The sequence below is a fragment of the Patella vulgata genome, chromosome 2 (genome assembly GCF_932274485.2).
Source record: "Patella vulgata chromosome 2, xgPatVulg1.2, whole genome shotgun sequence".
Taxonomy (NCBI): domain Eukaryota; kingdom Metazoa; phylum Mollusca; class Gastropoda; family Patellidae; genus Patella; species Patella vulgata.
This window is the reverse complement of record NC_065880.2, coordinates 27,676,419-27,693,004: the sequence shown is the minus strand read 5'-3', so window position 1 is coordinate 27,693,004 and position 16,586 is coordinate 27,676,419. Positions and strand designations below refer to the sequence as shown.

Here is a 16,586-nt window from a genome sequence, read left to right as displayed (position 1 = left end):
TCATATATTTAATGGATTTTAACGGGGAAAATCCCAAATATTTAGTAATATCCAATAAATGATATAAAGTATAGTAATGTAAGCATATGACCCACAAAGTTAAAACCATCTTAAATATAGCATACACTGCCTTGGCCAAAGTATAATTATATAATTCGCATAATAGGATACAACACAATTATGGAGAATATCGATACCAATTAGTTTATTCTGTGTATCTAAAACTTTGATAACCACCGATTACTATAATCCACACCTAGGGATTAAGGTTAAGTGACTTTTATTGGTAGATTAGGATAGCACTTTAAAATAAACACGCATGTCCAAACACCACTCATGAGGCCCCTTTGTAAATATATATTTTGTCCCAACTTATAATTACAATGAAACCATCCAAAACAAAGCAATTAACCAACGAGATAAAAATAATTAATTTACAAATAAGTTTAATTAAGGGTCATACTATTATAATAGTCGTGCATTGTACAGGTCTGGATAATATGTGCTATATATATTGCGACTGTGAAGTTAGTGTTAGTTGGATGAATATTTAAGGCGTGTGGTTCAGTTAGACTGTTATTTGAACAGTGGTTGCCGAATAAGAGGCGAGGCTTAGATATAACACACTTCGTAAAAGCAATGGATAAGTTGCTATTATTCTGTGTTATATCAATTGTATATACAATCGATAGAGGTAAGACTATTATTTCAATCAATGTTTTAATTATTATCAATTATAAGGAACTCAGATGTTCTAAAAGTCCTTTGTTTAGTTTTGTCATTTTCTAGAGAGTCAAGGAATATTTAGATGTCACGTGACCGATGCCATGATTGTGAACACATGTTCTATAGAAAGATTTCTTCTGTAGCTCATGTTAAAGTGACATTTAAAAATGGCGTATAAAGAAAATTAATACGGAAGAATCGGTATTTTAAAAAAGCACTGTGTGTTGAAAATAAACATAGCCCTATTCTAGAAACTTTCACCCACACAAGAACAGACATCAGCTATATAATATAAATAGTTTTTAACCAGTACTTAAAAGCTAATATTATTTATGATTAGTTATTTTTTGTTGCAGCTCCTACTGCAGCCAGAATTATTTAATTTATGAAACTCCTCTCACATTACAGTGGTTAGTCAAACGTACCGGTATTTAAGATTTATTTTTAAAATTTGGATTAATAACAATTTATACAAATAAAATGAAATGGGGTTTAAGGACCTACTTTTCTGCTCGCACTGTGCTAATGAAAACGGTGTTTTATACAAATGTATATAAATTCAAGAATTATTACACTAATACATGAAATTATTCTTACAAAACGATTTGAACCTAGAAATGAAATGGGGTTTAATACTGGCATATACACCATAGAGTGTGCTACGACATAACGGGCTTCCACTTCACGGGAAATATGATTTTTGGTACCATCCAGACAACTAAACCCCTTTCCTCGTGAGACCCTCTAGACCCACACCATTGACACCAGAAAGCCCGGGGAACTTGACTCCCCTGGCAACCGTGGACTCCCTGACAAACAGACTCGTTTGTACTAAATATTATTTTAAAATAATGATAATATAATAATCACGAACTTTATTAAAATTAAAGTATATAATAATCTATACGGTTACTAAAATTAACCTAAATAAACTGGGATACAGACCGCAATTATAATTCGGACTTTAGAATCTCGTATAGAACATTATATCAAGGAAATGATATCACTTCCGGAGTTCTTGAAATTAGAGTCAACACGTACGGTTTCTACATTATTAATCACAAATTTTTCTGTATTTGTCTCCCAACACGTGAATGCATTAGTCATTTTGAAACTTTCATATGACATTTATTTCTATTGTTACGTATGCAATGCGGTTGATTATTGCGTGTGCGTGTGAATAGCTTTATTTAACGTCCGCTTCTACCATTCAATCAAAATTGAAGTATCTACTAAAATTTGGATTTTATCTTTAGTTAAAATTTCATGAAACAGGACCCGGATCATATTATTTCAGTTCCGAGATAGAAATAAATTAATAACCTGGGCCCTGTTTCTTGAAATCTTAACTAAAGATAAAATTTAAATTTTAGTAGATATTTCAATTTTGATTGGCTAAGCACTAAAATCAATCTAATATTATCCAATCAAATTACTAAAATTTGGATTTTATCTTAGTTAAAATTTCGTGAAACAGGCCTCAGGGCCCTATTTCACGAAATTCTAACTAAAGATAAAATCCAGATTTTAGTAGATACTTCAATTTTGATTGGCTAAGCACTAAAATCAATCTTAATATTATCCAATCAAATTACTAAAATTTGGATTTTATCTTAGTTAAAATTTCGTGAAACAAGCCCCTGAATTTCAATCGTAAACGGATATTTGGCACTCCCATCTGTATTTACTATTTACGATCAAACACTGCATCTCCTTATCTATTGTGAAAATACGCCTATTTATTGCATCAGTGAAATTAAAACGTCAGATGACCCAACCCCTCATGGGCTCGTGAAGTTCATCTAGAATATAACCATAAAACACCCTTGATCAGGAATACTATATAGAACACACCAGCTACACTTTAGCCATATTCAAGTGTAGAAAAGTTAAGGAACACTCTAAGCAGACAAAATATTTTATTAAACCCTCTTATGTCAATATAGACCTATATACTCGTCGTTAAGTAGCTACAGTGATTTTATCTTGATCCCTTATAGTTCGTTAATCTGAAAGTTATCGGTTTCATTAAATCGAATACAATAGTCATGTTCAATTAATATTCACACGAATATAGATAATTAATAATTTGCCCCGCTGTTTAATTCTATTTTTTAGGTACTGTAATAAATAAACGCAAAAGATGACATTGTATACTATTCCTATACCGTTAATCTATACAATATAAGCATCCTTTGGCTTGTTTTTGTATCCTATCTTTATGCCTTTAAATTCATACGATATTTGTGAAATACTGTTTAAGTTTAAGCCTAAATTATTGAAATTCTGGTAAACATGGAAAAATAATAAATTTATAATATAACAGTAACTCATTGGATTTTCATGTTATTGAAACGCATAAATTTGTGTACAAGTATTAGCCTAGAAAATGATACAATAAACAGATAATATATCACAACAGAAAAAAAATAATTCAGTTTTCTATTTTATAACTAAGACGTGTCTTTTTATGTATTCTCCCCACGTCCTTTCACCCGATCGCAGTGTTTGTTATTTGCTGTCCCTGGACGGACAAAGGAAGAGCTTCAACTGTCAACGCGAGAGTGTAGGGCATATCTTATAACGAACAACTGTTCTGGGTTCTTCAAGAAGAAAGGGGTCACGTGCGAAACAGCCTCACATATCGAAAGAATGAGGTCACGCACTTCTGCCTGTTTTCCATAAATAGAACAATAATTTGAAGAATTTTCGAGGTTAATGTGACATCATAACGGGATACAATTTGGAACCCGCGTTACATCCGCTATTGAATAGGATGAAGTTAAATTAAGCTATTCTTAATCGCAAGGGATGAGAATTATTGCCCGGACAGCAATTGTTCCGGCTACACATTCTTTTTAAAACTATGACGATTTTTAAAAAAAGGATTATTATGCGATGTCGAAAAAAATACAATAAAATAAAATAAAATAAAATATTAAATAAATAAAAAAAAAACAGCTCCCCGCCTTCATTACAGAAGACTAGGACGTGACACCTCATTTTATTTCACAAGTGAGATTAACGCCAGCTTCCTTCCACCCGGAGTGATATACCTAGACTATAATGCCCAGTACACATAATATTCGCCCTAGAACACCCGTTGCCACACCCCATTTTGTTGGGACAATAACACAACTGCCCCATTTATAGGGCCTGGAAAGAGCATCTATACGTTGGGATGGGACGAAAAACAATAGACCGAAACACCGCTTTTTAGTGCATGTAACTATGTTCTTTAGCCCGGTTGGTACATAAACGTAAGACGTTAACCCCCCCCCCCTTTCTTGTCATTCATTTCATCACATTTCGTATAACTTTTATAATTGTAACATACGGGTGACATTATAGCGACCTGTGTGTTTAATTGATAGGCCAATAACCGGACATTATGATGCCCGACATCCTATCAATAGAGATAATATTAAATACCATATACACGTTAAATGTCAATATCGCTATTAGCATTGTTCGACAAAGAGAATCCTTTCTCCCTTAATACACAGTAATGATATTCCATTGTAAATGAGATTGTAAAAGAAATGAAATGAAATGTTTTTTGGAGGTAATGCAAACATGTTATGGGGAAAATATAGCATGGGCATAGGCGGATTTTCCGATTTTTCTTTATCGCATTCTAACTGCCAATAAGAGTTCTTTTACGAGCACTACAATGAGTACTAGAACAGACCGACGCAATTAGACGTTATATTGAATATGAGATTATTTGAAATTGATTATATTTGTTTTCTTGGTGGGAGTAATATAATTCCCAAGAATAGAGCTTTGCACCCTTTAAATATGTATTTTATTTACATTCTCAAACTCAAATATAATTTTACACTGAATAACAACCGAAGTGCCATTCGTTTATCTGCTCACAAGAACATATTATCTTTAAGACAATATTACCAGTATATAGTTTGTATTGAGTTAAGAATATTATTTTGCAAGGATTAAGGATATTATTTTCCAGGAATTTAGGATACTAATTGGTAAAAAATAAGGATATTATATTGTATTAATTAAGGATATTATTTGGTGTATTTACAGCATCCAGTGCTAGCTGTAATGTATGTAAAAAGGGTTTACCTAGAGTGGATTGTGTAGTTGAATATATACCACCATATCCTATAGATGACAGTGTCTGTATCAAGATACGACAAAGTAAAGTTGAAGGTAACTTAATCCTTTAGATGTAGCTAGTAACTAGATAGAGCGACAGCTAGAAACTAGATAGAGCGACCGCTAGTAACTAGATAGAGCGACATTTAATAACTAGAAATAGAGAGATATTTAGAGCGACATTTAGTAACTAGATAGAGAGACATTTAGTAACTAGACAGAGAGAGATATTTCAATCTGATTAAAACACAGATTCTATTTCGTTTCATTTCTTATAGTTCAAAATTTCATTTTACTTGTCTTTACTGGAAGAGTTGTTATCATTGACGTGTTCTGGGTGATGTGAGGGATTATCCAATGAAACGGTCTGTTACGGCGAGCTTTTGGTATGAGCTGCACGGAACTGTGGGTAATCCACTAGAAACATCAATGCTGATTGGTTAATCAAATATATGACGTCATAGGGTCAAAAGCCGCTCGTATGACCTCTGACGCGACCCCCCAAAACAACTGGTCAGATCTTCATGTAGTGTAGGCCATCGAAAGTATAAAAAACGGAACGCAATATAGATCTGTACTTTAATCAGGTTGAGAGACATTTAGTATCTAGATAGAGCGACATTTAGTAACTGGATAGAGCGACATTTAGTGACTAGATAGAGACCAATATCTGTAACGCATGATTATGGAAGAACTGATTTATTTTGGCGATGCTTCGAAGAGTATTCTCTCAACGTTTTGCCCTTGAAAACGCTGCGAGAGTACTCTTCGAAACGTCGGCAAAATAAATTAACACTTTTCTGGTGATTGTCTGGTAGAGTTTGGGTTTGGCAGAGATGTAATACTATAGGGGTTATTTTAGTTCTAAGAAAGGTGTTCTGTTTAATATATAAATTCGTTACCTACATGATGTGTGACAAAAACTAGGGTAATGAAGTAGCTTGCATTATTCTATGACTTTCTTAAACTAACTCACCGACAGTTATGCCAGTATCCATTTCTGGAAGGGGGTTACTATCTTCCAGATATCTCGTGCACGGATTAGTACAATCTAGGATAAGGTTGACGTAAAACGGTGCCCATACGAAACACTTACCGAAAAATGCTAATTGTCCCGCCCTAATAGCTGACACATCTATACTATAAGAACGAGTGAGGTTAAATTTCCCTTTAGACATCATAGAGCGGCCCGATAGGGGAACATCAGGGGAACGTCATACTCACAGACTCCTCGGCTTAGAGGCCAGGGATACAGACATCATAGAGCGACCCGAGAGGGGAACATCATAGCCTCCCCGGCTATGATGAGACCGTAGAGAAGGCATAATCCATGAGTTCCTAGTGGAACGTCATACACACAACCGCCACGGCTGAGAGCATACGATAGACAAAATGTGATGTTTAAGCCATTAGGTCAGAGTTATAAAGGATTTCAAACCCAGACAGTGGATATTTTGATAACTCGATGTTGTAGTTTTCCCGTATTTAACCTTTGTAGTTTTCTGTATTCGATATAGTAACAACATAAACAGTGTTTCCGACTTAATTGATTATTGGAAATAGTTATCACAGCGTGAAGTCAAAGAAAGTCCTAGACGTAAATGTCACATCCATAGTGTCCCAGTCTTCGCTTTTTGGTACCGAGACACAGGATAAATGTCACAGCTAATTCCTTTTCAGTGCCGTGACGAAGGATAGTCGCAACGTAACTCTACCTATAGCAATGGTTCTCAACCTTTTTTTTTTGCCAACGACACACCTTGGAACACATGAAAAAATAGCAGCACACTTGGCTAAATAATATATGAAAAATATTTGAATTTTGCAAAATAAAAACATGGCAAGTTATAGACGGCATACAACCGTAGACACAGACTAGTCATAGACACATAGAATGACTCAAACTGAAAAAAGTAGAACACAGCTATGAACCTTACCAGTAGACACTAGTGAATACTCAATAGGGATCACGCGGTTTTTCGCATTTTCTTAGTGTGCCGTTCAAAATTTCGCGGTACACTTAGGAAGATCTCGCGGCACACAGGTGTGTCACAGCCTATCTCTTATTTGGAGTCCGTGACCAGGACAGTCACATCGACCCCGTAGTGCCACAGTCGTTTTATTTGGTACCGCGACACAGGATAGTGTCACGAGAGGGTTTGGTCGAAAGGTTAGACAAACAAAATAGAGGAAGATTGTCGGGAGATTGGTTTTATTATTAGTATAGTGCCATTTATTCATTTGGTTTATTTTTGGTTTGGGGTTGGTTGGTTACTCGTTGAAGGAGTTGCGGACGACTTAGCTGATGTTGACATGTTTCGTTGCTCGAATCTATGAAAGCACACACTTATGTTATTATTATTTTTTTTTTCAGAGAAAAAATTATTTGATGCACACGGTGGAAGTTACCAGATTTCATGTGAACTGGAAGATCTAAGCGAAATTACATGTTCGTCAACTCGTTTAACGTCCAGTAGACGTAGTGGTAGTCGTGGTGGTAGTCCTAGATATCAAGGTTCTATATTAGTATTAATTGTGGGATTATCGACTGTGTTCTGGTTTGCGGATTCATAACATTTATTGTTACAATAATTTGTTTTATATTCTTGTTGAATTGTTAAGAGATATGTGCTTAAATCAGCTTTAAAACCCAGGTTTAAAATCTCATGTAGACGGGATCAGACACACTTGCATTAATCAAACTTTTGGCTAAATCTGAGATTGTGATATTTAAGATGATAGAACGGGAATAAATTATTAACCAGTTAAATACTAAATGTACTAGATTTATAGCAACCCTTTGTCTGGGCATGAATTGCAATATTATATTTATAACATTAAGGTATCTTGTATTTAGTATTTAGACCGTATAATGGAAGACTCAGTGGAATAAAATGTATCTTTTTATTTTATTGAAATTAGAATGACTTTTTAATATCATTGTACGTAATGTTTAAAAGTGGCCAAAAGATAATCAGGGAGATATATGCGTATATATAATATATTAACCTCGAATTTTTGAATGCTGATTCTGACTAAACAGAGTTTATCTATGAGTATACATAAAGGTCACAATTTTATGGAATACAATTACTACTTAAAACAGGCGCCTGGTCGAAAAGTCGCTCAGTAATTAAACAGTACGTGTAATTGTATTCCATATAATTGTGACCTGTATATTCCATTTCAATTACTAATTGCCATTGAAACAATTTATCTATGAGGAATTAGTTTAAATCACACTTAATTAAACATTTATTAGTTTTAAGCAGCGTTCGTGAATACCACCATTGATAATTATACACACAGATTGTGTTCATAATTCAGTTTAATCTGGGAGGGAGAATTCGTTTCTACTCCCAGGGTTAATCTGTAAGATATTAGTTCAGGGGAGACAACTGCTTTTATAGATAGACTATTTTATTTAAACTATAAAACGGGATACAGAAACAAGCCACTGGCTTATATAAATCAGCTTCCTAAAGATATTTTTGTATATAAATATAGTTTACAGGAAATAACGTGCCTTATTATACATCACTATTTAGAAAAATTTTGTCTTTTTGTTAAAATTTTACAAAATTGTTTTTATACTTCTGTTTAATCGGTGTGGTCCTGTTGTTTAGGTTTTAGGCCTTAAAGTTTTCCCGGACACCCATCGAATCGCAAGAGGAGTATTCGTGATTAATCCGATTTCAGCCTCTCTATCAGTTTTAAAATGCTATGGTAAAGCTTGGTCGGTATTGGTGAAACACGATTGGTTGTAATTTGAATTTATTTTAATCTTTTTCAGGCCATTAGATGGCTTCAACCCATTTTCTGGGTTAAATGGTCGCATATGATGATCAAGTGGGTATTTCCAAAGATTGTATCAAATCCAATTAGACTGGACAGCGAGCATCATACTTTAACTTTTATACATTTTGGTTATTATTCAGTTTACTGTGCATATACGTATTTATTTTATTAAATATAAATACTGGGACATATCATCTATACAATACCTGAACAAACATAATAGCTTATACTACTGTGTGCATACCTCATAATTTGACATGGGTTACGGTACTATAAAAATGAATGGATTAGCTCATTAGGATATAAATAAAGCTATGACCATTAAATACATAAAACCACTGTTTTCCCATTATAATTTATTTCAGGCAAACTCTAAAGTAGTAACTAAATAAAGACACCCAATCTAACTTTTGTTACTTAATCTTAGTGATTTTTTCTGGGTTAGGCAAGAAATCCGAGGAATGCCGATTGATCATTATAGCGGATCGTTACAAGGGTGTCATAGCACCATATTTCTAGTCAATATAATGCGTAGGGAATTATTTATGCTTAACAGATTAGTGACCATTTTATTAAATACATTTATATAGAATGTTGTTTGATATGATAATGAATGGATAATATTTTAAATAATTATGAAATCTCTGACTGTGTGTACGTAATCATAATTAAATGCTATTAACAGATAATTGTAGTAGAGCATAACGCATGGAAAAGAACTACTAATATATTTGGACTTGCCGGTACTAATATATTTGGGCGACCTTTGGCTTGAAGAGAGAATACTCACACAGAGAAAATTTACTCTGTGATATTCATCAAAACGTCGCCAAATATATTATTAGCTGTTTTCCACAAGTATGTGATGCAGTTTATTTCTCTATCCAGCCTTGTTAAGCAGTATAACAAAATTAGTAGCATTTTAAGTTTTTAATTATATAGGGGCTTGGCTTTGTATAGTACATATTTAGCTTTACAATTTCCTCTTGTACTCAATCTTACAAAATCTAACAATATTATTTAGCATCCCTGATAAGTCAGAATAAATTTAGTAAGGTATAAAAATACAAATTCGATTATATTTGATAATCATTCTGACAAATGTATCCGATTCTCTGCATTGAAGACTGAACTGCCAGCAGTGAATATTCGCTTGGCCACTAAAACCATTTACAAGAATGACACCGGGGCGAGTCAGTTAGCCCTTAATATTAACATTTTTTTCCTTCTTCAAATTAAATTCTTAAGAAGAAAAAAATGTTTCGGAACCTACTAGCACTGGTAACAACAACCACATAGATAATCTTTATTTAATAAATGGTGCTTATAAGTTTTTATTCTGTGATTACACATTTTTTTACAAGAAACAAAAACCCACAGAACTAGTAAACAGAAAAATGCATTCATTCCAGAGCTTTTTAAAATTATGCTAAGATACAAATATTTCTTACTGATATACGTAATATTATACCATATATACACATCTTATATCCCATGATAGTATATACTGCTATACCACATATATCATGATATATTCTTTTATACCCCATATATCATGATATATCACATTTTATACCACGAAATGTCAAGTTTTCAATGATATATCCTGTTATACCACATTTTATATCATACATAGATCATGTTATACCATAACATATTACATGTTATACCACATGATATACCGGATGTTATACCTTGATAAAACCGTTTATAACATGTTAACACAATTTATAACATAATGTATTTAGATGTTATACCCCAGGTTATACTTACATGTACCATGATAATATTATGATTGTAAATACTAAACAATTTTTATTTGTATATACATGTAATGTGTTCACCAAGAGAAATATCCACCAAATTTATTTTTATAAAAATCTTTAATAAACAAAAATTTTAATAGTGGAACTTGTCCATCTTGTTTTTGTGAATGAGAATTTAAAGGATGGACGGGATACGGTGAATGGCTACCCAGCTTAACGTCCGGAAATTGTCGGCAACACTGCCACACTTACGGATTTGAAACGAGCACAATTCGTGTCTTATATACTTACCTTTATAAAGCATGCTCACGCCCATATTCCCGAAGCAATGTCCCGAGAAATCCCTCTCTGGTCATTGCTGGATTAGCTTCTGATACTTGCCCTTTGAGGGAGTGTTTCTATTCTTCCCGTTCAATCAAATCTATCCCCAAGCACAGCAACATGACAGCCCTTCTTTTAATCAGGGGCCTCCCCTAAAATTTTGCAGTGATATAAGGTATTAAAAATGGCGAAAGTGTTGTTCGACTCAAAACAGTATTGTTTACATTATATACACACTGATAGCCTTGTTTGTCACACAATTAGTTTTTCTGCAATATTCTGCTATGCATTGGTTACTTGGGCATAATAAAATCGTGAGTCATGACATAACGTTATGTAAACATATTTGGTCTAATTTGGAGCTCTGTTTGGTATTGTTACGCAGTTAGATATTGGTTGTTAATCGGACTATTGACCAGTCGTAATTTAGAACAAGAATTTGCCTTCTTTACAACAGTGAGTAGTGGGATTAGCTCTAATCAAACGAAACACTGCGAGGAGTATGGCTCAAACCATACCAATTCACTAATGGAGAATCCCTGATAGAGTGTCATCAATGCAGCCATTGAAATCCCCTTGGCTTTCAACCTTGATTAGCCCCGACATAAATTGAAATAAATTCTAAATCTTACCTCCCAAGAGTGATACATGCTAATGCTTACCATGAAATGCTACTGCTTACCAGCTAATGCTTACCATAACATGCTAATGTTTACCACGACATGTTTATGCTTACCACGACATGCTAATGCTTACTAGCTAATGCTTACCATAACATGCTAATGTTTACCACCACATGCTTATGCTTATCACGACATGCTAATGTTCATCACACCATGTTTATGCTTACCGTACCACAACATGCTGATGTTTACCACGACATTCTGGTGCTTACCACGCCATGCTAATGTTTTCCACGACATGTTAATGTGTCATTTGTTATGATTTTCAGTTAGTTAGTTGGTGAATTAAGTTATGGGGGTAGCCAAGGGATATTTTAGGTACACAAACTATTAATTATAAATATGTAACTACCTGCCCTACATCTCAACTGTTTACAGTCAAAATATTCTGAATTTTGATAGCGTTCTTACTAATGTTATAACACAAGAAAAATAGCTGTTGGGTCTATATTATTGAGAATCTGGTACAAAAACTGTGAAATTACAAAAAGGCCAAAGCATGGTCATAAAAAAGCTGGAAAAAACGACATATTATATCCATCTATAGTCCGGATCATACAATGAGATTAATTAATTGCGCTGATAAAACTATAAGAAAGTGTTTTGAAATATACATAATCTATAGAATTTATGCCAAAATATTTTTTGGTAATTTTTAATATAAGCAAACTGCGAATAAAGTTCTAGATTTTCACAGGTTTTTTAATAATCTGTTTAAGACTGGATAAACACGCCAATGCCATTGATATCTAAATATGAAGGACCAACGATGACATAACAGTACATTACTTATTATCAATTTGAAAGAAGTTCTGATTTAATGGAGTGGACGCCGTCAGGTAAACGTTTTCAAACAATTCGGGGTTTAAATGAGCAGAAGATCACAAATTAAAAAGATATCTGTGCTAAAATGTATCCTGGACTTCTCAGTCTCTCAGTATAACGCTACTCCCTCGACTTCTCCACTTTTTCACCGGCGAGAAGTAGGCTAGAGATTATATAATGGCCACCACGGGCTTTCATAGTAGAGGGGTGGAGATTTTGGCGGTAAGTATTTACGGTGTCAAGTGCGTGTTCTTTCGTACTTTTTCTTTCTAATCATTGTTTAACAAAATGACACATCAACCGTTTCCCAAGAATAACTGAACGAATTCAGGTAAAATATTAATAGCTTGATAGTAAATTAGTGGTAACATTTTGCCTGTTTCTAGGAATTGTCTTTTGTATAGCTGCATTTATCATAGTATGCAGCGGTGTTACGGATTCTATCCCGCTTTTGGCCGAGAAAGGATCATTGTCTAGTCAATCGGATGGTCACTAAAAGTCGAATTCTCGTGTACACATTAGCGTCCATGTAACTGAACCCTTGACAGTTCAAATTCGAAAGAGTAGGCGTTAGACAAATCTGAGCAGAACAGTGCAGGAACCTTAAACCCCATTTCATTTCTGTTTCAGTTCGAATGTCACAATCAGCTATCTATTTCGAGTATTTATTAAAGCCGTTATCTATTGTGTTATGAAAAATAGAGCGCCCGCTACGCACTCCAACACGGGTAACTATGTGATACCACAGGAATCTGACCTTCTATCCGTATATATGCATACACCATACCGAACTACACAATATAATAAAAAAAGAACAGGAATGCAATGCCTGTCATTGAATCCATGCGCTGACTTCACACAAAATCAATCCACAGTGACTAGACCATTGAAACAAGGGCCAAAGATATTTTTAGTTTTTCTCTCCCTTTCCATTTCCCCCTTTTGCATGGCGATTTTTGTTGACTTTTGGGTGTAGAATCGAAGAAGAGGGTTTGAATATACATTTTCTGCCAGGTTTTGGTGAATATTCATGATCTTGAGGCGGAAGTATATACGGGACTTCAGAGTTTGGTTAGGTTTTTGTGTGACGTCAGCGCATGGATTCAATGATAAACGCCAACGAACTAAAATAATGTAAATATTGGAAACAAGTGGCTATGGTATCTTGGGGTAGTATTTATGCAAATCAAACGGCTAGATTGAAGGAAAAACATATCTGAATGAATCGACAAAGGTTTGATTGCCTGACATTATGAATTGTTGAAAAAAAACGTTCCGAAGCGAGAGCAGGTAAAATCGAGACTTCAACAGGCATTGCATTCCTTCTATATTGTCTAGTTGAGTATGGTGTATGCATATATATACGATTAGAAGGTCAGATTCCTGTGGTGATACAAAAGAGACTTTGGCAAGCGTAAACTCCTGGTCCGTATCGCGTATCCGTATCGATTTTGCGTCTGACGTCATCAATGTGTGTGTGTATTTCTCATAGGCCTACGTGTCACGGCACACGGATACGGCCACACGTATCGAACAGCTTTCATACGGAAAAGGTCCGTATGACATCGTCGTCTTTTTACCGTCTTTTTGCTACTGTTAGACGCTGAAATGTTGTGTCTGCATGCTGGTTGATCTACGTGCTAAATTTAGGGAGTGCACCATGCAAATCTGTAAATGATGTGATTCTACGGTAAAGGGGTATAAACTTTCTGAAATGATACATTAGTGAAACCAAAAAATGCTGTCGAGTCAAAGTCGAAGATTTTTAATAAGATTCGACATTATTTTTTTTTTAATAGCTCAGAGAATGTCGAGCGACTTCACTCCCTCCAGTAAAATTTGTTGGCTAAGCACTTGACTAGTACTGATGTGATCATGCTGTTAATAGAACTAAGCTCAGCTCAGCTACTCTTACGTTATATAGGACGTTAAACTCCATTTCATTTCATTTCATACGTTATACCCGGTGCGAAAATCAGCCAAAACTACATTAACGCATCGTATCACGTGACGATACGGATACGTGATACGGATGGGGGAAAACTCCGCTTGCCAAAAGTCTCTAATTAGAAAACAATACGACACACGCTGCTTTCTATGGAAGCCGATAGGTACCGCGCTGATGGTTGATCGCAATCTATACTCTTCAAAAAAAAAAGTAGGGGATATTGAAATGCAAATACCTATGCAGGTTGTGATATGATAAATAGTCATTGACACTTGACATGCTTTGAGAGTATGTTCACAGATGAAGAACTTATCACCCCAACAGGGAAGGGGGGGCTGAATGGTTAGCGTGCGCGCGCTGTATCATAAAGTCTGTCATTGAGTCGACTGGCGTGGTTTCGAATCCCCGGTTGTACGTGACAAGGAGTAGGGTCGCCTGTCCAACCTCGTGGGTTTTCTCCGGTTTCATCCCACTGCTAAAGACCCCTATGCGCAAGCCAATTATTGAAATAAAATTAAACCATATGTTAGTCCCGAAATGACCTAGTTTGTGTCGAGTGGACGTTAAACCCCATTTCTCTCTCTCTCTATCACCCCAACAGAACCACTGAGCTGCATGTGCGACACGCAATAGCGCCATACACGTAGGAGGGGTTCATTGTCAAATTTGACACTTCAAGGAAGAGTTGATGAAAACTACCGCTTGCTGGTTTATAATATCCTATCCATGTTTGCTTTCTTATCGGTTCTTGCATAAGATTTACTGTTTAGCGTATCTTTGCTTTAGTGTGTTACGTTTAATTTGATCGGAAGACGTGTTTGTTGACGTCAACGTTAACCGACAACACTGCAAGAATTGGCCGTGGCACTGCAAGAGGAGTGGGTCAGATTGCCCCAAATCGTGATTGGACGGTTGATTAAGAGCATGCTACGACGAATTGCTGAATGTCTGAGGATTGGTGGAGCAATTACTCATTACTAAGACAAAAATCAAAAGCCGCCCATATGAACTGTTTATGTTCATGTGTAGGCAATTGGCCTGTTATTAACATACACTGGTTACCTCTAATAAAAACAGCAGTGCATTTCCGCAGTTTTGTATTATTTCTGAATATCCCCTACTTTTTTTGAATAGTATATTTGAAATATTAAACATACATTATGCAAGTGCTAAATCTGCCTATTGCAGATCTTTCCTTAGGCCTGAAATGTTATCTAAATTATTAATTAGTCAGTAATCATTATTGTTTTCAGAACGAGAGACTAAAAGATGTCGAAAGAACTCCCCCCCCCCCCCTGGCCTTTTTGAAGAAATTCCTGGATTCGTTCACTCGTATCTCTGCGGGTTATGTTTTATTATTGCTAACATTTATTAACATACCACAGTTACAGGGGAACTTCCTGTGTTTTCCAGGTATGCGACAAGAGATATTTGATAATAATCACGGGCGGTTGACCTGGTGTTGTACCGGTAGTAGTATAACTCTGAGTTAGATGCTTGAAATGAGCCCAGGGACAGAATCCAACTGTACAGTTACTAAAAATACATAATAATTGGCCTAATTTAGCAGATTTTTTCACCATTGTTTCCCTTGGCACGGAACAACGATTTGTCGTTCGGGTGGGACGCAAAACCCGAGGAACCGTGTATACTTTAATGTGCACGTAAAATAATAAGTGACATTTTGAATTCGATTGGGAGAGTGTTAGAAACGTCGTTGTCCGGCAAAATTTACTACGTGACAGAATTTTATGAGTGACCTGAAACGCGAAATTATCTAATCTTACCTAATGCTCCTCTAAAGTTAGTATGAATAAATGGATGATTACAACCCCAACCCCTTGTTTTTTGTTCGTTTATATTACAACAGTTTTAACAGTATTAACCGGTTGTTCAATTTGGTATGCTACATGTATAACAATTCACGATATGACCGCCCAACCCAACATTTTTATAATAATAATATTATGCACCCACAACAGGTTTACTGACACATTAAACAAATTTCGTGACGTTATATCGAAAATTGAGCGAAATTTGACTTTAATTTGCTTTTATATATCATATTATGCGTTTATATTGATGGTAATTGCCTTACTTAGATAATCACGGCCATGCATTGGCAAAACCCGCATTTCATATATATGCGTTTATACTGACGGCAATTGCTTTTATTAGTAATCACGTTCATCCATGGCTAAAACCCGCATTCTATAAATTATATGCTTTTATATTGATGGTAATTGCTTGTATTAGTAATCACATTAATGCATGGGTAGAAGTAGGTAAGATACGTTATCTCTTAACCCTCCGTGAGATAGGAGATGGTGCTATATAGTTTTACCTGCAAACCCGGATAACATCGGACTTCATTAAGCGCAATTAACAACATTT

The 16,586-nt window shown here is 35.2% G+C and overlaps 1 long non-coding RNA gene across 2 annotated transcripts; it reads left to right on the top strand.

Moving 5' to 3' along the window:
• The first annotated feature begins 535 nt into the window (after nucleotides 1-535).
• Nucleotides 536-10,560, top strand: LOC126812004 (uncharacterized). 2 transcript variants are annotated; one of them, XR_007675801.2, is made up of 4 exons: nucleotides 536-694; nucleotides 4,780-4,905; nucleotides 7,226-7,366; nucleotides 8,645-10,560. It is a non-coding gene; the product is annotated as an uncharacterized LOC126812004 (long non-coding RNA). The 2 variants fall into 2 exon arrangements; XR_008785987.1 differs by having other exon boundaries at nucleotides 7,226-10,560.
• The last annotated feature ends 6,026 nt before the right edge of the window (nucleotides 10,561-16,586 follow it).